This window comes from Monomorium pharaonis, chromosome 11 (genome assembly GCF_013373865.1).
Source record: "Monomorium pharaonis isolate MP-MQ-018 chromosome 11, ASM1337386v2, whole genome shotgun sequence".
Classification (NCBI taxonomy): Eukaryota; Metazoa; Arthropoda; class Insecta; order Hymenoptera; family Formicidae; genus Monomorium; species Monomorium pharaonis.
The window spans coordinates 8,300,041-8,324,548 of NC_050477.1; the positions used below are offsets into that span (position 1 = coordinate 8,300,041).

The 24,508-nt window shown below is 36.2% G+C and overlaps 1 protein-coding gene across 1 annotated transcript in view; it reads right to left on the reverse strand.

Moving 5' to 3' along the window:
* LOC105840029 overlaps positions 1 to 23,927 on the reverse strand; it is a 172,609-nt gene extending 148,682 nt beyond the window's left edge. The window contains exon 1 of the mRNA XM_036294057.1: positions 22,569 to 23,927. The gene's annotated coding sequence lies outside the window, so the exon portion shown is untranslated. The remainder of the gene's footprint in view (positions 1 to 22,568) is intronic.
* Positions 23,928 to 24,508: the final 581 nt, after the last annotated feature.

Consider the following 24,508-nt stretch of genomic DNA (forward strand, 5'->3'; position numbering starts at 1 on the left):
TCCATTTCAAAATGCTAATTATCGCTATCAATATAATATCACTTTTATTTACTTATCGTATACAGGTTCAATGACCAACATTACTAATTAATTATTACCGTGAATTTCTCTCAAATAATATCGAAACTCAAGTCATGTCTCAGAAACTGGAAAAGTTCCGATTTATCTTTCATGTCATTTCTCATTTTTCGCGATTTTCGCTTTTTTGATACGATATCCTGCTTATCCCCGAGACAGGGTCGCGTGTTTCTGGAATAACGTAGAAAATGGAGATGGAACTAGTTTTGCGTCGGGACAAATTTTTTTCTTTTTTTAAATTTCAGTGAGCCGACACGCTCATACCGACGAGCGAGTAAACTCGATCGCGCGTGAACGAGCGACGAGAGACGAAACACGCACGCACGTACTCATGCATGCACGCGCGTACGCATATCCACATCATCCCGGATGCACCAGCGTGCATTATACGCGACGTGTTAGGGGATTTCGTAATTCTCGCGAGAAGGAGAGAAAAAGTGAGAGAAGGTAGGCGCGCTCGGAGAATCCGAGGAGACTCCGAGGGACGAAGGCACGAAGGATTTTGCGTTGTTCTAAAAATCTCCGAGCATTCGTGAGGCTGCAACCTAGAGCCACGTTGGGATGCATACGTGATACGAGTAGGTATCGTGTTGTCTCGTATTGACAACTATAGAGTCGTGCGATCTGGCGGAAATGTGATATATATCAAATCTTGAAAATTAAATCTTTTATCAATTAAATATTGAAAATGTAATTAAATATGATATACAATTGCAATGATAATACCATTGACAGATTATCCTATATTCAGATATGTTGATAACGGGATTCTTTATTTTAATATAAATTTACAAATAACAAAATTAAATTAAATTAAACTACAATAATATTCACAAATCTTAATTCTAATCTTGTAACATAAAAATTACATGATTATCTCTCAAGAAAAAACCAAGAATAAAATTAACCAGCAAAATTGATCTTTTATTTAATTTCGCATATATTTCAATAGGATTTTAATTCACATTTGATTAAACTTAATAAGAAAACTTATTTTATATACAATATATTATAACTATAACGATACTATATTATAACATGAAGTATCTTAATATATATTTTCGAATAAGTTTGAGAGAGCTATATGTAACAGGAAGAAGTGTTACTGACATTTGCACAACTATTCTGCACAATGGGCAATAAAGACTCATAATGATCTTCTCTCAACGGAAATAAATCGTGAAGTAGACGTAAACTGCAGTTTACAACGAGAATGAAAGAGCTAACAGCTTCCAATCAAAATTCTGCCGACAGAAAATCCACATGAAATCAACGAAAGAATTGTGTTGCTTGTCCGTTTCGCACAACTCTTGATCAACACGAGAACAATAATCGATTCTACCGAAATTACAATTTTTATTAAAAAGTGTTATCAATTTTATTGCTATCAAAACTCGATAAAAATATACGAATTTATTTCTGTTTTTTCTCTATATTTTTTTTTACAGTAATCACTAAAACCTCATGTCGATATTTAGTATTATTCAGGAATCCGCATTTCGGTATTGTCGATAAATAACGGTAGTTGCGAGCAGGGATAGCAGAACAACAATGATATACGGCACACAGTTAAACATACAATTGTCTGTAAATAAATACTGTTATCGATTAACCCGACCCGTTCTGACAGAGTTTAGCATACTCGCGCGGTACCATCGATCATGGAAAATTCACGATGGAATTAGACAAGATTCGATATTTATTTATGCGATGCCATCGACGATGACATAGTCGGGTTTCACTGTAATGTATTCAACAAGGTTTTGACATTGCTCTGAAAACGTACCTGTTGATTAGATAAAAATATCCCACCGTTTAATCCTGCCCGAATGTTTAATTTTTAACTCGCAAAGAAAAACAGAAATAAGCTAGATATGCGAGCCGCGCATTAATTAACAAAAATATAAATTCCCTCTGCGTTCGGCGAGTTATTAAATTTCACTATAAATCTAAAGTATTTCGCTTCTCGGAAAATAAACGCGAGCAAAAGCGACGTTTTTTTTTAGAGATAATAATAAAAAACTACTAAAGCCATGGGAGGGGGGGATTGTATCGCAAAATTTCGAACTTTTTATGCAATATATTAATTGTCGTGATATTTTAAATATTTGGATAGTTTTGATCGTACAATTGATAACAGCTTTATCCACGGAATATTTTATTCGAAAAATTATTCAATTACGGTTTTATTCCCCGTAAAAGGAATTTTATCGAAAATCTTGGTTGAAACGCGCGAAATTCAGGAAATATGTATAAATGGTTTAAAATATTAATCTTTTATTGTTAATTACATAATGTTTATATTTTTAAAAATAATATCTATTTTATAAGGGAAAAGCATACGATACAAATGATAAAAAATAAATACAGTAAGCGAGCAAGATAAAAAATTTATTAAGGTATAAAGGTAAAAGAGCTGTAAGAACTATAAGTAATTAAATAAAAAAGATGCGCGAGAGAAATTTTCTTATGGCTTTCGCGCATGAGGCGCAAGGTATTTAAATAATGTAATAAAAAATCTAGTGATCGGCTTCGCATGGGGGCTGTGTTACCTTTACGGTGTTCGTCGAGCGCGTCGCGACGCGCACGTAAAGCGCGTCGTTTGCATAAGTCGGCATCGCTTTTCCACGCTCAACACAGTTTCACGCAACAGCGAGCAATGCGCCGCGGCGCGGCGCGGCGCGGCGCCGCCTCGCGCGGAAAAAAAGAGGAGCGCATTCCCACGTGAAATTGCATCGTACGCGCCGTGTGTACGCGGCCGGCTTTATTAGCGTCGCATTATTTATTGTCCGCGACGCCCTAGTTGCGATAATCGAGCCGACGCGGCGCTTGCGAGTACCGTCGCGCTTTACCGGGCGTTCGAAATTTCCCGGAAAAATTTCGGGATTATCACGCGTTAAGGTAATTACGTCGCGCCAGCGTAACGGATGTCCTTCCGGGGCAAAGAAATATTGGCGGTCGCGTACTAATAAAAAATAGCCGCGAGACTTTAATATTGTTACGAAATAATTTAATATGAATTATCAGGGAGAGACTCAAGCAAAACAAAGATCATCGTGACGTCAAAATGTCATAAAGATGGTTTCAAAATAATTATTGAAAATTATTTTTTGATCAATCACGATTTATTTTTATATTATTTTGACATTATCATATGTTGTTTTATTTGAGAAATCTCGAATTAGAAACATAAGTTACATAATATTTGATGTGTGCTGTACAATTACATTTTTTTAAAGCTCAATCGCATGACCTTTCTCTGATAATGGTTCTTGCAAATTGTATCAAAGCGTATTGGTTTGTTCGAAATACAGAATAATTGATATTAACTAAATAAATAATATTGGAAACCGACCTGCACGGACTATACGGTCGCTCAAATGTCTCTCGATCCTTCTGTTCTGTCTTTCTGTTTCTCTCTCTCTCTCTCTCTCTCTCTCTCTCTCTCTCTCTCTCTCTCTCTCTCTCTCTCTCTCTCTCTCTCTCTCTCTCTCTCTCTCTCTCTCTCTCTCTCTCTTCCGCTAAGAACTCTCAGGGGATCCTTTAGGTATTCACCTCACTCACGCATTGCAGAGTCATCTCTCCAAGTACCGTGAGTATCCGAGTGATAAGTACCTTGGGGCCGGAACAAATTGTTACATTGAATTCAAATGTAGGTGTTTAAATATAAACGTATTACAAATGTAAATTCTTTCCTTTTCTTTTTAATAACAAACTTTTACACTACTGAAATTTTCTTGTCAATCTGTATTAAGAAATACTTTCTTTTTTTTTTTTTAATCTGCTTTAACACATTATAAGAGAAAGATGGCATGAAACCATATATGTACGTAACTTCAAGTAAAGATCTGTGAATTACCACTCGCAGACACGAGCAGCTTTAGCATAGAATACAACATGGCAGTTGGGTCTGCTTGGTAGATATAGATACTGTACTTGCGGTTAACCCATCACTCGTTGTGAGGGAACCCCCCAAGGTACCCTGATGTTTTATGACTGATCCGGCACTTATGATTCAGTACGGACCCCTTAATTACATATCTGTCAAAATACAACAGAATAGCGTGACTTGTACGAGGTGTTCAGTAAATCATAATGTGATCCGTGAGGAAATGATTTCTTGCGAGGAAACAGATGTAACCGTGTGGAATAAATTTTTTGTCATTTCGCACAGGTTACAGAAAAAACTGTTCCTAAATATGTGTTTTTCAATCAAATATTTGTACATTTTTTTTACCAAACCGTTTTGATCGGTTTTTATGAATGTTTCGTTTTGTTTTTACTTTTTGATAAAAGTAGAGTTAGTCCGCTCTTTGTCAAACATTTTTCTGGAAAACTAATTGTAAACTTTTACATCTTTCTGCTATCGGACTCTTTTCAACAAACTTTCAGAATCAATCGATAAAGTCTATTAGATCTAGCTTTCGTATTGAAATGCAACATTCACATCAAAAAGAAATTCTGATTATTATTATTACTATTATTTGCAAAGTTAACTATATTACGACAATAGAACACGTGCTCTCTTTTTTTAACGCAATACAGAAGGGAGATCTGGAATATCGAAAACCACTGTTAACTCAATTTGGCAAAAAAATGTGACTGATGTCTGTTTCAAAGCAAACAATTCGATTGTTTATACAAATCACGTGGACAACGCAATCCGAATACAACACAATAGATACGAACTGCATCCAGCACTGAAAAACAAGCGACTTTTGTTGCCGACAGCGCTATTGATGTTTGGTATATCGCACACATTGCTCGCGTTAAGCAACTATTCCCCACCTCTCCAGATATATCTCGAAGAATTTGCGAAGATAAAAACAGCTTTGTAAAGCACAATTGTTTTTTAAATAATTAAGTAAATACATGTTTTAATATATTTATGTATTATTTAATTTTTAGAAAAAAAAAAGATAAACTTGCGCGTTTTTTGGAAATATTTTTTAGAATAAAAAAAATAATTTTAACTAAAACATATTGACGATAAACAATTACAGAACATTTTTCGGTGTTGCACAATAAAGCGCGATTTACTTATTTTGAAAAGTCTTGCATAATGTACATTAAATTAACACTTCCACGCACATAAGTGTAATTAATTAGAAATTACATTTGGTTACTTAACAGTAGCGTAATAGCATGGATGATTTAGGTAATTCTGCGAAATTTGTTCTCACTGTGAGAGCAGGTGAGGCAATTAAATAAAGCGCGAGTGGTAAAATGCAGAAATATATATATCGGTGGGTAGTTGTAAAACCACCGCTCGTCGCGGACGGCACGTACTTCTCGGTTTTCATCATTTACGTTATCGCGACGTTCCTTTATGGCTCCATGAACAAGCGCACACCGCGCCATGATGGAGTATCGGATTTGTATCTTACGTCGAGTAATCGCCGCGCGTATATAACCGCGTAATGCGCCAGCTACGATGCTGCATTTTGTATCGTATCGACGCGCGTGTATGTTTTGAGACATAAATATTTCAGCTGTCGTTTCCCCTTTAAGTCTACTTATTGAGGCTATCGGAAAGTAATATCTTTTTCGCTCTAATGACGACTGTTGTTTATCAAGCACATAACACTCTTTAAAATATGAAAAGTAAAACAAATAAAATTTTCCAAAGCAGTGGTTTTTTGAATTATGAATATAATTCAGGGTTAATAATGTATGATGTAGTTAAGTAACGAGATTTCAATTTCTATTTATATTTTATTACATTTAAAAAGAAAGAAATGCAATAGTAAATCACCGAGAGTATCTTGCCATGAATGCCTCACTATAATAATGGACGTTCTAATTATCTACTACTTAATTATAATTAGACCGTTTGGAATCGGTGTTAAAACTGTAGGTATATCTGTGTAATTATAAAAATGCACAGAAATATGCTGAAAAGTCGTCACGCTTCTGACAAGGAACTGAAGAAGAAAATATTTTAAAAAATTACATCTCTCGCAAGACTTTCGATCTGTATCTTAATTATCAAAATAGTGCATTAAAAATCTTCTCTCACATTAGAGAAAGATAATTTGAATGGAAAAAATAAAACTGTCAACATTAATTAAAGAAAAAATGATATACTTTAGCATCGAGATACGTTTATTCTAGAGTAAAATTTTTATTCTATTTTTTAAGAAGGGCAGACGTAATATGTCATACGTAATATATCATACGTAATATATCATATATTAAATATTATACATAGTATAATATAATGTATATTATATATTATTATATAATAAAAAATGTTAAAACATTTCTATCGGGTAATTCATGACGATTAAATCTGCTGAAATCTACCCTGATATGTCCTGACATACTCTCCGCCCCTCTATTTATCGCTCAGTTCATAATCCCTGACCGATAATTCCTCCAAATTTCCGACAAAATTACAACTTCCTTCGGTAACAAACTCAGCCCTTCGCTCCCATAGGGGGTGCCTTCATTAACTTCTTCGGGGTAATCCATAGATTACGGACGCGCCTTATCCAGGTGAAACGTATGGACTGTTCGCGTGCGGCAGCGCCTGAAGGGTAGGTAGGTTGAAGTTGTCCGGGGGGAGAATGGGTGGGACGTCTCGGTATCAGAGGGTGGATCTATAGATCCGCCGCGTGGCGGCTGTCCCCTATGAATCACGGTGGCTATCTGCTGGAATACCAGCTGTATTTACAACGGCACGCCAACGGCGGCCGCCCGGCCGCCTATATCTTTCTAATCAACTGTTTGTCTAATGTCTATGTAAATACGGTATGTTAATTATCCCGATGCGATGCTAACGTGCCGCGCGACTATTAATCTCGTCCTGTACACGTTTCTTCCTCGCTGTTGTTGCACTTCCTGTCAGCGTGGGCGCCAATTTCATGGTCGGAGCAATATACAAAATCCGATAGTTGCGTGAAAATGGAATTTCACTGCACTTCGTTGAAAGAACAGTGCTGCAGTAAACGAGATTGTATTATCACGTCGTATTTTCCTGTCTCTCACGTAATAGCATTTTTTTTTTAATTTGAAAATTATCAATTCCAATTATATATTAACCCGTAAATTTTCCAAGTATGATACTGATGATGTTAATTAATAATTAATGCAGCAATTATACGTAAATTTTGGTTATGAAATCTCATTGACTTTTAAACGTTCATTTTTTAAGGCATGAATATCACACAGCTGCTTCTTTATTCATTAAATTCGGAATGATTTTTGGATATTTTGGCAACAATTATAATTCCATTATTATACATTATTAAATTTTCGTAAATTTAATCAACGTAATATATATTTGTATGCGATTCTTTATTATTTATTGTTAGTTATATTTATCGGGAAACATTTGTAATACCGTCGACGATATCGGTAAGTATTCTAACTCCATTGCTGTCATATGATTACCATTTAGGCATGCATCAATATCAAATTGTGGTACAAGCAATGTACATTTCAATATACGTACTCGGTTCCATCGAATACGACGGAATTTAACAATTGAATCGCATTAGAATCAACGACATAAATTGATCCTACTAGTAATTACGATGTTGTAATTATATTATGATTGCGTTTTGATCATACCACGATTGTATTTTGGATATATTATGATAGTGTCATATCATAATAGTTATACGAACATACTTAAAATACATTGCAAAATCGAGAATGTACCGTGACTACATTCTGATATTTACAAAAAATTATATACAATATTATAAACGTGCTTTATTATATAAACTCGTAAATAAATTGTAATAAAATTGGCAATTCTACTGTGATGAATTTATTTTAATTTTCCACACGTGTTTATTTATAATTATACGTACTGCAATGATTTTATTATCGATGAATATAATAATTGGTGGGTAAACATAGTATATTATATTACACAATATTTAATAAATATCTAAATATTTAACTAACGATATATTCAGTAATTTATCAGGTGGCGAAGACGGCGAGTCCTGGTTAACGGCATTCCTCACTAGCAGGAAAAACCTCGCCCCGCATAACACCGAAAATGAGTAATTTCCAGGATTAATTACTGCCCAAAGTTTGAACGTGAGTCTCTTTACTGCATATTAGAGAAGGGGTTAATGAAAGGGATGAGGATAGGGGCGAAAGGTGGCACGAGCTGGTACGGGCTGAGTGCTTCTTTTTCGAGGGTGGAATGCGATATTAGCGCTGTTTCGCCAAGGCACCCTTCAATTTAACTCACCTCCGTTTAAAGTACAGAGTAAGTACGGCGACTGGATTTCGCGTGGACGGTTGTAGCAAAAGGTCCAAGTATGCCGACCGATGCAAAATGCGGGGAAAAAATTATTACAATACGTAAACAAGCTTGTTGTTCCAATACTGTTGCATTATGCGTCTCGTTATTGTTAAATTAAAAGGAAATAGAGAAGAAAATGTTACACGAAGAAATTGTTTTCCGTTGCTTCATCAAACGGCACGTTTAATCTTGATTGAATCGGTTTTCTCTCACGGAATTTTTTTTCCTTTTTAAGAGTTTACTAATATTGACTTTAAAAAATGCGATTGCGCGGTTAAAATTTCTTTAAAATTAGGCATGTATAATAAAAAACACAATTGCGTGGAAATGTTATTTTTCATTGCTTTATATGGTGTTATGGTTTAAGAAATTTTAAGGAACTGCGGAGTTCAAAGAAGAAATCTAGGAAATCTGAGAAGATCTAAGCGATTGTTGAAATATAGAAAATCTCAAAGACATAAAAATTGATTTCAAGAATATCTCTACAGACATAATAAATTTTTAAAATCTAACAACCTATAAAGATCTAAAAGAACTCTTCATACCAACCGAACACTTTAGCTTTAGGTGTCTATTAAGCATTGAAGTGCCTAACACTTCAATCTCAGTAAGCTTGCAGTCTATAAAAGGTTATTAAGACGGGACCGTAGTCAATTTAGTTAGATATAGAGTACCACATGTTGACCGCGTTTACTTTCTCATCTACGATGCGTTTAATAATTTTTTTAATGAAAAGATTATATTTTTAATCATAAGCGATTGAAAAAAGCTTTTGGTAAATATATTTTTGTTTTGTTTAAAATTTTTTTAACCTCTTGCCATTACATCTACAAATTCTCTCATCAGTTTAAAATCAAATTTTTCTTGGTTATTTTTTTGTCGAGGTAGACTTTTCCATAACTTTTTAATATCGGATATATCAAGAATTTTATAATTAAGTTTTAAAATAGAGTTCTACTAATCTATCTATTTTGTATCGTGTTGCCTCCAGACAACAAAACGAGAATATATGCTTGGAACGTACTTTATAAACGATATCTGACATTTTAGACATTCCTCCCGCAATACGTGAAAATACGAACGTATTATTTCCACAGAAAACATATATCTACATTTTATTTTGGATAAAAATTTGCAGATATTTGTGATGCCACCCATTCTCGACGAATCGCATTGAGAGGGAATTAAAGTGAACTCTATTTAATATTAACCGAGGAAAAGAAGGATTTCGTTACTACATTATTCGCATTTCTGAAGTTTAATTAGTAGAAACCCTTTAATGTTCTCTCTTCTCACTCTTATAATTTAAAAACTTATATTGCTCGCACATAAATCTTTTGCGGTCGAATCAAACGTCTTAACTTTAGATTTTGTTTTACTTACTATAAAAAAATAATACACGTGAATTTAAACCAATGCGTGTAAGTTATGTAAAATGTCACATATTGAAATAACATTTGATTCCTTAAAATTTTCGTAATTTACATGTACGAAATAATACAGAAGTAACGAGAAGGCCAATGGATAATTTTAGCTTTACTATCGTGCCGAAATATTATATTTCGCGTCGCGTCGACGTCGTCGACGCAAAACGTAGTGTCGCGCGTGCGAACTCTCGCGTAGAACGCGAGGCGCGTAAGCAGTTTTTCGAAATACATTCGTACTCTCCGGCGACGGTAAAACGCTGAGCGAAGATACGTCCACGCTTTATTATTCGCGCTCTGAAACTAAATTCGCGAAACGAGGATTTACTACGTCATTTCGTCGCGCGCGAGAACGCCGTATAAAAAGTTAGGCGCCGAAATACGCACCGGTGAAATTCTCCGCGCGCGCGATACGTTGAGCGTCACGATCCTCATCCTTCTCCATGTAGATCGCGAAAAGCGCCAATTACCATTGTGCCCTGTAATGAAAATTCCTGGACGACGACCCTTAAACTGCAATATAGCGGAAAAAATTAAATAACTCTTCGTCAGCGGTAACGACAAACGCGAAAAGTTTATTGAACTTTTCAATCTTTTAAAACTTAATTCGTTGAAACTTTCTTTTTAGTGCGTAAATTAAACGCGATCTTTATCAGATAATTTTTTAAAAACAATATATATGTAAACACAAAGATCATTATTTTCACATTATTTTCACGTTATTCCATTTTAATAATTTCATTTTAAACAAATGCAAGAAATTTTGAGAAGACCAGAAAGATGTAAAGATCCGAAACATTTCCAGTTTCATATCTCGTATATTCATATCTCGTTTTACACTGACATCCATTTTCCTCATGTTAATCTGATTCTTTCTAAGTATGGAATTTATATTACGAGCTGTTTCTGTAAATCATATCCCGACTTTAAAATTATAAACTAACATTATACGGATTTCCCAATTTTCTACAGATATAGTGTAATATGAAAATTTTACACTGGAAAAAATCTGGTTGCTTAATTGGAAACCTGGTAAATTCAACCAGTATGTTGGAAAATAGAATCATAATTCTTCTAGAAATTACCAAACAAGCATAATTAATTCTTTCCTGTTCTGTATATCAAAATTCTTCATAATAATACTAAATTTATATTTAGTTAGGTTGATCAACTTTTTAATATGAAAGAAACATCTAGTGAGTATAATAATTAGAAGATCTTACAGATCTAATTGAAAAATGCAAACCGCATTAGTATTTTCTATATATTAGATAAATCTATCAAACGTGTCTCTTGAACATCATAACTTGCTTCAGTTTAGTCAATTTTTTTTACGACAGCGTAAATGATAGTATTTTTTTTTCATGATATATAAACACATAATATATTAATTTATTTAATATAATACAATAAAAAAGCATTAATTATAACACCTATTGAAAAACCATCAATACTTTATGCCCATTCAACAGAATTAAACTTATGTTCATATTAATATAATATTTTTTACACATTATTGATATTATTACATAAAAATATTGAATCTCTCCCTTCTATCTAAAGTCAACTTTATATCGTAGAGATTACGGGCGAGTATTATGCTCATCCCGTATTCTACGATCCAGAGATAAAATGTTACATTCTATAGATCTGTAAATTCTGAAAATTCTGAAATTTCTAAAAGGACAATTTTCAACGAACACGCACACAATTCCAAGCATATCATCCATTTATCTTTAAATTCCTAAGCACGCAAATAAAAGTCGAAGAAGCCGGGAATATCGAGGCGTGTTCTAAGAAGTACCGGCAAACCAGGATTCTTTCAATTCGCGGTATAAATCCTCTCCGCGCTCGATCACCGTGTGAGAAATGTTGCTCTGGTTGCGACGATAAAAAAAAAGCGAAAAAAAATGAGGAGAAGGAAGGGACTCGGATCGGAGACTTCCGGCACGCGTCGGTCAGCGACATTGTTGGCGAATGATCGACGATCGCGAGCAGATAGTGGGAACGTAAGAAAGAATGGACTTTGAATTTTTTGTGTCGCTCGGCCGCTGACAAATGATGCGCGAATCTGGAAACGCGATGGTGTCGCGACGCCATGCGTCATCGGCTGAGCAACAAGGTGCGCGCGGATGCGCCACTTCCCTCCCCCGGGATATGCTTTATAGCGCGATTTATCATATTCCGCGCGTACAGAATCCGCCGTCCCTGCGATTCCGCGCAACGGAATTCACTTCTCACCCCTCGTTCTCTGACCGCGACAAAGACTCGAAATCCGTCCGTTTAGCAACGTCAGGAATCGACACGGCAGAGTCACCTGAAAGTATCGAACTTCACTCAAGACGATGTGAATGATCTTTAACTCGGGCAAGGATATTTTGAGATATGTATAAAAAATCCTGGTTCTTTGGAAAGCGAGATAAAAATAAATATGGGAATCCGATATCCAAGTCGGTTCTTACTGACAAATCGTACGGCCATCTTTCTACTAGCTAATTTTTCTAATTAAATTAGCTCTCTCTATAAAAGGATAAAAACAAATTCTTATCAAACTGCTCCGTTCCAAAACATATATTTTTAAAAGATTTAAATGATTGAACATTTTGTTGTGTGTACGTGAACGATTTTTAACCTGCTTCTGTAACTCAATTAGACCTGCGATATAAATTTTTTTCATTTGATTTCATTCTTCCAACTTTATTCTGTTAAATCTGAAAACCAGAAAAACGCTAACAATTAACAATTAGCAATTAACTATTAAATTTTCATTGAAAGCTTTACCGTTTGTTCAACGTTTTTTCCACTTACGAGCTTTCCGTATAATATCGCGCGATAGAGCCAGCCTTTTTTTTCAATCTTCTCGGCTCTTGTCCCCGAAGCCCTCGGTCTCCGAATTACCTTTATTCTCTCTCTTTAGCGCCGTCGGAGTCAGAATTTTGGGTTTTGTCGTTGTCAGCCCTCAGTACGAGCCAGCGAGGAAGCGTATTTGCATAGTTATCTCGTGCGCGCAGAATCTGCGAGCGAGCGAACGAGCGAACGAGCGAATGAGCTCTGTTTTCGCAGGATGATGATAATTTTTCCCTCTCGCCCTATATTCACATACGCGTGTACGCGCGTATCACGGTGTACTTTAGGGCATCGATACGTTCTCGGTCTCGTTTCGTATCCGGTTTCGAGAGCTACGCGTTCGAGCTTAATCGCCGCCGGCCGTCTTTTTCCCCGTTCATGAAAGAGCGGTCTCTTGCACGATCCCCGCGCCCGATCGAAATGTCCATAGCTCGCAGACATATTATTTCGGAGTTAAAAGGCAGCGCACACAGTCAGAAACGAATCGAACTGAATCAGATTTTAATATAAAACGGAATCGCGTCGACCTCGCTTTATATCGACTTTTAAATATTAAACCACGCTAAAAATAAATAAAATGCATTATTATATAGCCTATTTTTAAATGAAAAATACACGCCAATAATTTTGAATGCATATTCACATGTTTTTGCAAAATATTTTAAAATGTTTTGTACGCTGGTAGAATTAATTTTCTATAAAAATAACTCTGGCAGAAAATAAAAAATTTATTAAAGCGAGTATAAACTTGATCCACATTATTTGCTTAAAATTTTACTCGCTTTTCTTGCCAATAAGTCTTCGTTCTTCAGCTGATTTAAGATATATTTTTTTCGTGGTAAGGAATTAAATAATGCTGGCTTCTTTTAATTTAAAATATCACCAAATGCTGAACGAGAGTCTGAATCGTAAAAGTGCTTGATTCCACTAGATCCATGTATAAGATTCTAGATTGTTCTAAAATTCTGGAAATCCTGAATCTTAAAGTCTGGACCTTGAGATACCTCATAAATTTGCATCACGGGATATTCGCGACGGATAGAAGTCTAAATCCGCGATCCGCGGAGTCGGGGGAAGAAATCCTGGATCCCAATGAAAGCCAAGAATCTGATGTTGCCTGGCGTGATATCGGAACGCCGTCGATCCGAAGGGAAAAGAAAGCCTGGGAAGGAAACAATAGAAATCACGCATCATGTGATTTCGCAGCGGAGTATCTGGCAAGCGCAACCACTTTAAATGCAGATGCATCCTGCACGCGAATCGGGGACGTCTCCTCCCCGAACTCCCCGTAGCCCCCGTGCAGCCTCTAAACCATCCCTGTTACTTCCGATCGTCTAAGTTTATGGTTCTCCGATGCTCTTCTTCTAAGTACCAATAACTGTCCAACCGTCTGAGGCATCGTAATGCGTTTTGCGTGTACACGTGTGCGTGCGCACGTGCATCTATAGAATTATATCGACATCACGCACGCGCCATAATCAATATCGTCTCGACGTCTGTTTTGTCATACTTTCTTTTCCTGTGATCTCTGAATATTTTTATTCTTCTAAATTTTTTTTTATTTTTATACTTTTTCTTTCCGGGTACGTTTACAATTTAATTTTATAATTTATTAATTTCCATATCTATTTCTCCATTTTCTAAAATTCTGCATGCTTTTCTTATCTCGCCACACGTTTCATATATCACTTTGTAACATTTCAATTTTATTCGTTTTTTTTCTCGTCGCGAAACTTTGAGTCTTCGTGTCTTCCCTTCCCAGAAGTTTCGCGCTTCCATACTTTCTCTATTTTTAGGTACTTTTTAGATTAGTCAATTTTCCAAAGTGGAATTTTCCGCATCCTTTAAGATCTAAAGTTTCTAAAAAAAGATCCTTATGTTTGCAGTATTTTCCATTTTCTTTAGCTCTTGTGTCTTTTCGAAATTCTTTTGATCTTCTCTATTTTCCATGTCATTGATCCACGATCTTTCACGTGCCCGATCTGCCTGTAGGAAAGTTTCCACGGGAGTTAGCAATTATTTAACTCCTTGGAATACTCGATTGCTAGCGAACTGAGAGAGAATATCCTCCTTGTCGGTGTAAATGCGAGACGAGATGCAGCCGACGTTGCACTTCTTGCACTCCGTTGCAACCGCACCGGCGAATGACAGCTTTTAAGCTTCCGCCGATTTCTCCGCTTGTCGTCGTCGGAATTCGATTCCTTCTTGAACGACTTCGAAGTCGACGTAGCTCTTCATTAAAAAAGATAAAAGCCGGTAAAGAGAAGACGCAGATGGTTCTTTTTCTTATTAAAAAAAAGAAAACTGCTAATTTCAGGTAATCGGGTACTGTAAACGGGAAAATTAAATAAAGAAAGGGTAAATTAAGATATAAAAAACAGAGGAATGGTTTAATCTCGCAAAAGTACTTGAGTAGAAATTGAATTTAATCACAAACTAATTTCGAATTCATTCGAACATAATCGTTGCTTATTCCACAAGTTTATTTGAATACGAAAACAAATGAGATATAGAATAATTAGTAAATATTTCAAATTTTTGTAAATATTATAAGTATATAGAGTAAATTTAATGTTAGTTAGAACTTTTGTAGGATCTGTTTGTAGAAAATAATTCGGCACGACGTTTTTCGCATATTTTACATGAAGGAAGATTCGGAAGTTTGTTTAAATTTCGAAAAAAATTATGAATTTCTGACAAATTCTTGATAAAAATACTATCTTTCAGTATCTTTGAATGAAAATTGGGTACGCTAATAAAGTGCATCAGTCCTATCCATCGCGGCTTTGTTCTCTCACGAAGTGGCGCGAATGGTGGGATGTGATGAGACGACGGGGGTGGAAGAAAGTCCGCAAGGGGTGGTGGGAAAAAAGCGAGAGACGGAGCGGTTTATGTCTGACATGGTAATTTTTATTTCCCGGGGCAAAAAGGCGCGCTTTCATGCGGTCGGAGCTTTCATCCCGTTCTCGGATGATAAAGGAACAGAAAGAGAGAACAGAGAGTGCGGAGGGAGAGAGAAAAAGAGAGGGAGAGGCAGAGAGAGACAGAGACGAAGGTACACAAAAACGTTAAAATTATGGACCGGTTTTCCAAGGAGCCGTACATACGTGGAAATGCAAACAATAGAGACTCTCGTCCTTACGTCGGGGCACCGTACTTGCATGCCAGTCGTATGAGTTTTTTTTTTGTATTCATTAATATTTTATTTAAAATATTCCATTGTGTATTCGATACAACGAAGTTACGGTTTGTGAATCCCGTAGGGATTCCTGAAAATACATGGACTTAACAATCAGAGTTTAAAGTAATGTCAGAAAGAATGTACGAAATAATTTTCACGAGTCAGACAGGCATAATCTTTAAAAAATTTTCGTTTCTTCAATTTCTTTTAAAAAAATTTCTAAAAATAAATTTCTCTACTTTTAATTCGATGATAATAAGAGCGATAAATCCCGATTGTAATATTTGTAATCGATGATCAAAGTTAAAATATTTAAGGGAGTCTCATAATCTCATCCGATACATCACACACTTATCACGAAATGTAGATCAATATAGTTTACCGTAGATAAAATATTTGAAAAAGGAACGTATATAAAAATTTAAATATTTGAAGATCCTTAATACAAAGTTTGAAGAATCTTGACGCTTCACCTTTCCAGCAAAAGCATTTAAAGACTTGCGTCACTGCGCTCGTAAATCTGACACTTTGAATTTCAAAGCTTACTTACTTAATCCTTAAATATTTACTAGGTCTGTCACGAACTGTGGAATCAAGAACGTCTTTTCTAGTTTAAATTTTCAAAGGCTGAAATTTTTAAAACAATAAATATTCAGATTCTATAGATTTTTTAAGATGCAAGAATAAATTGCAAGATCTACGTTTAATCGATGTCTTCCCTTAGATCTTTATCCCTTTAGATCCTTAGAATTGCTTCGTAATATTTGCAACTGCAAGTGTATCGAACTCACTTCGCTATATACGTGCATCAAAGCGAGACGAAGGAAAGGGTGCTCCTTGCAGCGATTTACCCTGGAATATCTCTGTGTTACATCGCTTTACAGATACTTAAATATCTGAAGCTTTTGGATCCGCCGCATCTTTACAAACTCGGACCGTCGCGTCCCGTGGTCCAGGATCGCAAAACCGTTAAATCTTTGGATCCTTTTGAACTCAATCGAACACGGTAGCAGCTGGGAGCGTATTTTCATGACGCATTTTGGCACGTAAACGCGAGAGCGGCGAAAGGGGCCGCTTTTGTGGCGACTCGCTCGCGGATAAATCCGCGCGGCACATCTTTCACACGCAGCTTGTGAACGGAATTGTCGAACCCTCGGCTCGCGACTGCAAAAAGCGATACGTTTGGATCGAGATGATCCATTGTATCGCACCCGGCGCGTAAATTTCATTTTACAACGGATAACGAATTTTCATTGTCACCATTTCGCTTTCCACCCTTTCCTCGCCAGGTATGCGAATATTATCGGTATTACGGAACGGCATCTTTATGTTTGTCTAAATAATATAAATCGCTTCGATTATATCCGAAAAGTGCGTTAAACAATTACCAACGCATAAATATGTTCCGTCAGATAACGCACGCGCATTTAATCTATACGCCCCGAATGTGTACTCTGTGTTTCATCATATATATCGCTGTTATAAATTTTTATAATACTATTTGTGGATTATATGATTTATAGATAATCGATATCGAAACTAGGGCTTATTCTTTCCCAAAATTCTTTATTCGATTAATCCAGTATTAAAATTTCTAACCAAACATTTTCGATACCAACGCGCCAAAATTAATGAAATAATAATGTAATATAATGTTAGTTATTCTTATTTTGCGTTACACTTCTGTAACATTGTTTCCAATTCTCTCCTCGCTTTTTGAACGATCTTCTACAGCTTATCAGCTTCGATTTATTCTACAACTTCACATTGCTTTATATTGTTCTATTTTATTCTACTCGGTTACATTTTTGTATTGTTACATTCTATTTTGCTTTGCATTATTTCACCGCGCTTTACTTTGCTTTATGCTTTGCTTTCCTCACTCCGCCTCTCTTCAGCCCTCCAGTTTACTTTGTTCATGCACCGGATCTCTCCACCTTTTCGCTCTCTATACACTTTATTTTACTCTATTTTACTCTATTTTCACTCCACTATACTCCGCGTTTGCTTTGCATTGCTTCGTTTCTTTACATTACCTCGCTTCAGTTTACTTCGTTTCGTAATACTATCGCGCTTTGCTCTCCTTATTTTTCTTAGTCCAGTTTCTCAGGTTTTAACCTCATCTCTTCTTGGGACGTCGCGCGTCCTTCTATTCCTTGCTCAACTTGCTTCGTTGAGCCTCGCGCCATTCTACTTCCCCTTATTCCGCTTTGCTCCGTCTCGCGTGAACCCGGGGCTTTGGAGAAATCCGAGTCGGATTGACGGCGCTATGTAATTTACTCGCCGTTTCGTTCCTGCACGGCGAGCACAGGCCGTCCTTCTGATTTTACGCAATGCATTTTAATCGCGGATTTAACGTTGCGGCACCGACGGCTCGTTTCTAAGATCAACCTTGAAAATCGACCCGATGCAAAGTCGCGCGAAGGGAAGAGACAAACAGAACCCGAGACGCTCCACTATGATGGTCATTTTGCTCTGGTTTTCTAACTTTTCAACTTCTGATTATCTCTTTCTCAATTTTTTTACGATCTTTTCCACGACTCATTTTGATCTTTTGTACATTTTTCTCTCTTCCATCTAAGTCTCACTTTCCGTGTCCTTCCGCACGCGATGTATTTTCTTTATGGCGTTCAAGATTCCTTCGAGTTTGCCGTTTTCTTCCAATATCTCGCGAACAGACCAAGATCTTGCCAATTCTCGACACTTTCTTCGTTGTAAATACGACGCTTCCGTCGAACAAGCGGCACGATTTTCACCCTCTGTGTAATTTGAGACTTCACGGGAATGGAGGCTTCTACTCCTCCTTTCTTCCGCCAACCCGTTTTCACCCCTTTATTCCGGTCTGACTCCCTTGCGATCACCATTCGCGCCTCATAATTAAAGTCTGGAGACACCGAGTATTTTCTATTAACATTCCTGGCTAACCCGGCATGTTCAAAATGACCGCAGCTATTGCGGAATGTTGCGCAGCCGACCGGCTGCATTCGGGATGCACTTCTGCGCAGCTGGAATGCAGCTGCTTTTGCCGCCATTCGGACTATGTTGTAGCATTTTGTCTTGCCTGTAGAAATTTGTTGTTTTAGTTTATATTTAATATTACACGCGAATGTTATACTGTATACAGTATACATAGCTTGAGTATTTTAGGAAACATACGATGCTCTTTCAGAATTATTTACATTGTATCTGCACACTGCACATTACATCTTGACACTGTATCACTGTTTCATTGAGTATAAAATAATTCATGTTTAACGTTATAAAAACATTTTATAAGAATTAGCTAAAATGTGAGTAATCAGAACGCATGTGTATATATATGTGTGTGTGTGTGTGTGTGTGTGTGTACATTACATAAAATGTCCATGTTAAGAAATAAAAATAATCTTAATTGAATTTCTGCAATATTATTCTTTAACTTAATCTTTTCACAAATATACTGCATTTTGTACTAATTTATTGATAAAATAATTGTTAAAATAAGGTTAACGGTATTTTAGATCTAAATTTAGAAAGCAGTTATGTAAATGTCAATAATAAAAACCAATTGTGTATCGAAATTCATAGGCTTTATATTCACAGTGTTCTGATAAAATTCTATACGCGTGATTAACCAATCGTGTTGAAATATGCTTTGAAACTATCTATTGATATTCGACAGACATACCTATGGATCTTTGTTAACGCGTTTTGAATACTGAGCTTATATTGACATATTTCCGTAAAAAGGTATTAATGACATAACAAAATTTACAAGTCGATGATACAAAATCACTACAAGTGCGAATAAAGCTATTTTTATACTCGTCGATTATCATCAATTAAACAGTACTGATAATAATCAAAATCAGTGATCAAAAAGCTTTGAAAACTCAATTCTATGAAAAAAAGTATTGATTTGCCAACATCGGCGTTTTAATTTTATCTGCATTTACATTTATTAAAAAATGATTTGTTTAAATTACGTTTACTATATTTTTTATTTATATTTTAAATTTTAAAAAAGAGAAAAGAAAAGAAAAGAATCAAAAATTTTTAAAAATTTAATTTTAAACCAATTTTTGATTTTTGATAACAAAATAATTTATTCAGTATACAATAATTTTGATTAACTTTAAATAGTACGTGAGTAGTATAAATTCCAGAAGTATTTTTCAATCTATATATTTAAAACGAAATTTTTTTAACAAAGTCATCAAGTTTTTATTTAAAAATAATATTGATAATTATTCTCTTATATTGTATTTAATATTATAGATTGATTTGGTATCAGAATTTTAATTTGAGATTTAAGTTAATCAAAATGCTTAGTGTTAAAAATATGAAAATGTACATGATATTTAATTGATATTCAATCTAAGAAAGGGAGAAAGAGATCAGTAGTTTGCCAAATTTAAATTATGTTTAACTTCTACTAATGTAATTTTATATATCTGAAAAAAAAACATTGTAAATACAGATAGTAGGTTTTTAATATCTCTGATTTTTCTCGAAAAAACAATTATTATTGATTTTTTCCCAAAATTTTTGCTCTTGCATGAAGGAAAGCTTTTGGTTAACATCAGTTTCGCGATTATTTTTTTTAGACTCTGAAAAATTTTTGTATGTAGATACTGCCAAGCGGTTATTTTAGCGAGAGAACCGCAATGCATGCGAGACCTTGTGTAAACAATCGTGATTGTTTAACGAAAAAGCCACTTATCCTCGTTTCGTAAACATACTTCTAATAAACCGCGTGAAATATTGCTTCCATCTTGACGCAAGCGATCGCAGATGAATCCAATATAGACTGAAATACTTTCGCGATTCTGAACAATACATTTCTCGAATTTGTAATTTTGAAATAATTATTTGAATAAAACATTTTAAGATATTTGTTATATGGAATATTTAAAAAATATATAACTGAGATTATTAATATTTTGTAAATTAATAACTTAATATAAAAATCAATTTAAAGTAACTCAATTTTACATGTTCTATAAACCGTTTATCTGATTATCAAAACTTGATAATCGGAATTGCTAATTAATTGCTAATTTTAGAATTTTCACCGATTTCTTGCTATAAAAAAAGTGTTTTTATTTTTAATGTTTGTTAAAATTTACAGGATCGATAAAAAATCGTTATAAATCGTTATAAACGTAATGACAGTAATAATTTTCTGTGAAAACAAGGTTATCGAGATTATTATTCAAACGATTTTGCTGGGCATCCAATTTTTCTCAGATAAATCACGCAAAGTTGATGCGATCGTAATGCGATATTAATTAATAATCCGACGGAAAGAGGGCACGTCCGTGGCGCGAGGTGAGGTTCGGCTTTGATTAGTATACGGGACGCGTGCTAATTTAAATATCATTTGCACGGAGCTCAAGTGCCAGCAGTCATTAGCGTGGAAAGAATTTAATTACGATTGTTCGTAATCAGTACACGCCGCGGCGCTGATTTCAAGTTAATCCCCGCGCACGCTCTCAGGGTTCGTCCGAGTGAATGAACGGGTCCTTATTCGGGAAGCGACGGCACGTCCCGATAAGCAGAAATTGATAACGAATTTTCCGGCAGCGAGTTTTAGTGCAGTGCAGCGCGAGTGTGTCCCGTCGTCTAGTCTGCGAGAGCGAACGACAAGGGTAATGCGGGAGTTTAGTGCCAAGTTTTGTGAGTCGCGCCGGAGCTCATCCGGAGCTGGAGATTTTGCGAGTGAGGCGTGTAAGCTCGCGAGCAATCGCGTAGACTGATATTCGCAGCTGCTGTGCGACGCGAAAGAGAATTAAGTTGTGAAGTTCACCCAACAGTAATCTAACTCGTTACTTGATACAAATACGGGGCAATACAGCGGGATATACACTTCCAAGGATCTAACGTGGCACGTGGTAATAAATGACGCGATTAAAGCTCGCTAATCTGTAAATGCATTCAAATTTTGTGCATTTGTGAAATTCGTTCGAGTCAACGAACAAATGTTTTGATCTTTCGAAATATTCAACTTCTCTTTTACACTTTGGCGCCCGTGTCTCTCTGGCCAGCTTTATATATATAATCGTAATTTTTAGAATGGCTAAATATCTACGAATATTTTCAGTGTTCGTTTTGCATTTTACTCGGATATTTATTTTATTAATCCGGTTTTTCGAATATTTATATTTGTGGATATTTGAATATTTATGTTATTACTATGTAAAACTATGTCGCTCGAAGCAAGTGACAATACCAGGCGGTATATATTCGAGGGTATGTAGCAGGGTGTGTGTAATAAATTATACGATAAAAATTCCATGAATTCGTAAATGCGTGCGGATTTTATGTGTTCAAATTTAAATTGCTCCTGGATTAATAAAAATATTTCTATATTTTTTTATATTTAAAATGTTTAAATTTTAGAATTTAAATTTTTGTTAGATATTCACAAAACGTTAAAATTCTTTATGCTTTCACATCTATATATATATATATATATATATATATATATATATATATAAATTGTGTAACCGACTAAGTAATTGTTTCTTTAATCGCATGTAATAGATAGCTATATTTTTGTATAAAAAATGTAATTTATATAACATAATATACAAATACATTAATATATTAACGTTTCTATTATTACATAGATATCTTTATTTCTCTATCAATACACATTTTAATTTTTAATTAAAAAAATCGTAGACTGTGCCATAATATAACAGAAAAAAATTTAAATATTATATACAACAATCTGATAATCGTTTACCACCATTCGTATTCTAAGTAAATGCAATTAAAAATTACTCACCGAAATTACTGTCGTGATGAGAACAAATCTGTCAGGTATCAAAATAGATCCATCTACCCTCTATCCCTTCGAGTCGCTGAATTGAATTCACCGATTCTTCAAAAATATCGGGTTGCAAATCGATCAACTTCAAGGCCTTATTGATCTTCGATAATTCCACTTATGTCGTTCTTACTGTATTCAGGACTATTCAAACAGAACTCTTCAAAGTCATGACGGGGCAGGATAACCAGAGTCTCTTTAAACGTCAAGTCCTTTCACTTGAAGGTCCTCGAACCGCGAGGAGTGAAAATATCCTCTGGTAAAGATTTAGAATCCTAGAGACATACTCGTCAGCTGAGAATTTGTGATGGTGATATTGTAGAAAGTTCTCGATAATATACAGATATACGCTCGAAATACCAAACAAATTAACTCTTTATCGATCTCATTTTTAATTAATTTTACTTCTTGATTAGACAGTTCTCTTTTAAATCTTATAAAAATAGCGATGAACTGAAAAAGTCCTCTCTTTTAAAACGCAATGCACATTTTCAGGATGGATTCTCGAAAGTTTTGAAACTTTCCGGCCACGTGACCAAAAATGTACGCGATGCAAAAAGTTATTCAGTAACCTTAGAACACAAGCCTCAAAAGCTGAAACTGAAATAGTATTAAATCTTTTGTAGAAATTTGCCCAGATTGCTGAAGAATTTTCGATCCTGGGTGCAAGACAACTGGAGATTCTTGAAAACTTAGCAGAGTTTTCAGTGGTCCTTGATAATGTCCCAAACACTTCCCAACTGCTCCACACGTCTAAAAATTTCGAGATCTACCTTCTCAAAAAACTTGCGACTTCCAAGCTTTTTACAAACTAATTCGCCATCTCGTAAACTTATCGAAAAAATCTGCAAGCTTTCTTATGTCTCCTTAAACTTTCGCGAGATATCTCAGACGCGCCGAGTTGGTTCCGGAGTGTTAGCAAAGTCCCTCGACTTATCTCGCAAACTTCTCCAAGGACTCTCAAGGATCCTAGGAGAATTCTGAGAATTCTCAGGTCACCCCGGAACACCCGAGGATTCCTTCAAACTTCCCCCAGACCAGTCGATCGCCGGGAAGGAAGGATGTACGTGACAATTAGTCACGTGGTTTTAATCTATCGATCGCGATCGGAGCGTTTACACCTGCTGATGTCCCTCGTCGGGACGTCGTCGTCGTCGTCGTCGTCGTCGTCGTCGACGGTGACGTCGTCGGTTGTCGGTGTTCGATCGCGTACACGAAGCGGCGGCGAGGCGCGATCTCAGTGCTATACGTAGAGACGAGGACGTCGCGACCCTAGACAGACGCAAACTGACGGCGCGGCGCTCGGCATCCGTTGCCGCGACGCCGTGCGTCGCGACGTCGGGCGTCCCGTCCGCTCGCGGCGACCTCTCGCACACGCGAGCCCGCCGCGCATATTCCGGAGCAGGGCAGAGCGAAGCGGAGCAGCGCGGCGCGGCGCGGCGAGGCACGATGCGCCGCGACGCATGCTGCGCGAACAGTCGTGCGGAAGATGAGACGACGCGGAAGAAGCTGCGAAGGATGCACGCAACAGTTGTTCGAGCATCCTTAAATTCGAGGGTGCTCGTATCTGGCGCGTACTCCGGCGCGAAGATGCTGGAATTTCACGAACGAACTTTAAATTCCTCCGCGTCGCTGACGGGATTCTCTCGCGCGCGCGACGCGGACGTTTACGTCTGACGTTTCCCGCTTGATCCTTAGCGGAGACTACGGGATTCTTTTTTACGCCTGTGGCATAAAAAAGACACGAATAACTGACAGTAAACGTAAAATGTAAAGTCGTATAAAAAGTAATGTGATTAAAATCACTTTTCTCATATATATTGTAATTTTAAGGAACTCTTTTTAACTTGATTTCACATAGACTCCGATGGGATCAAGAGCTTAACAAAAATTGATAA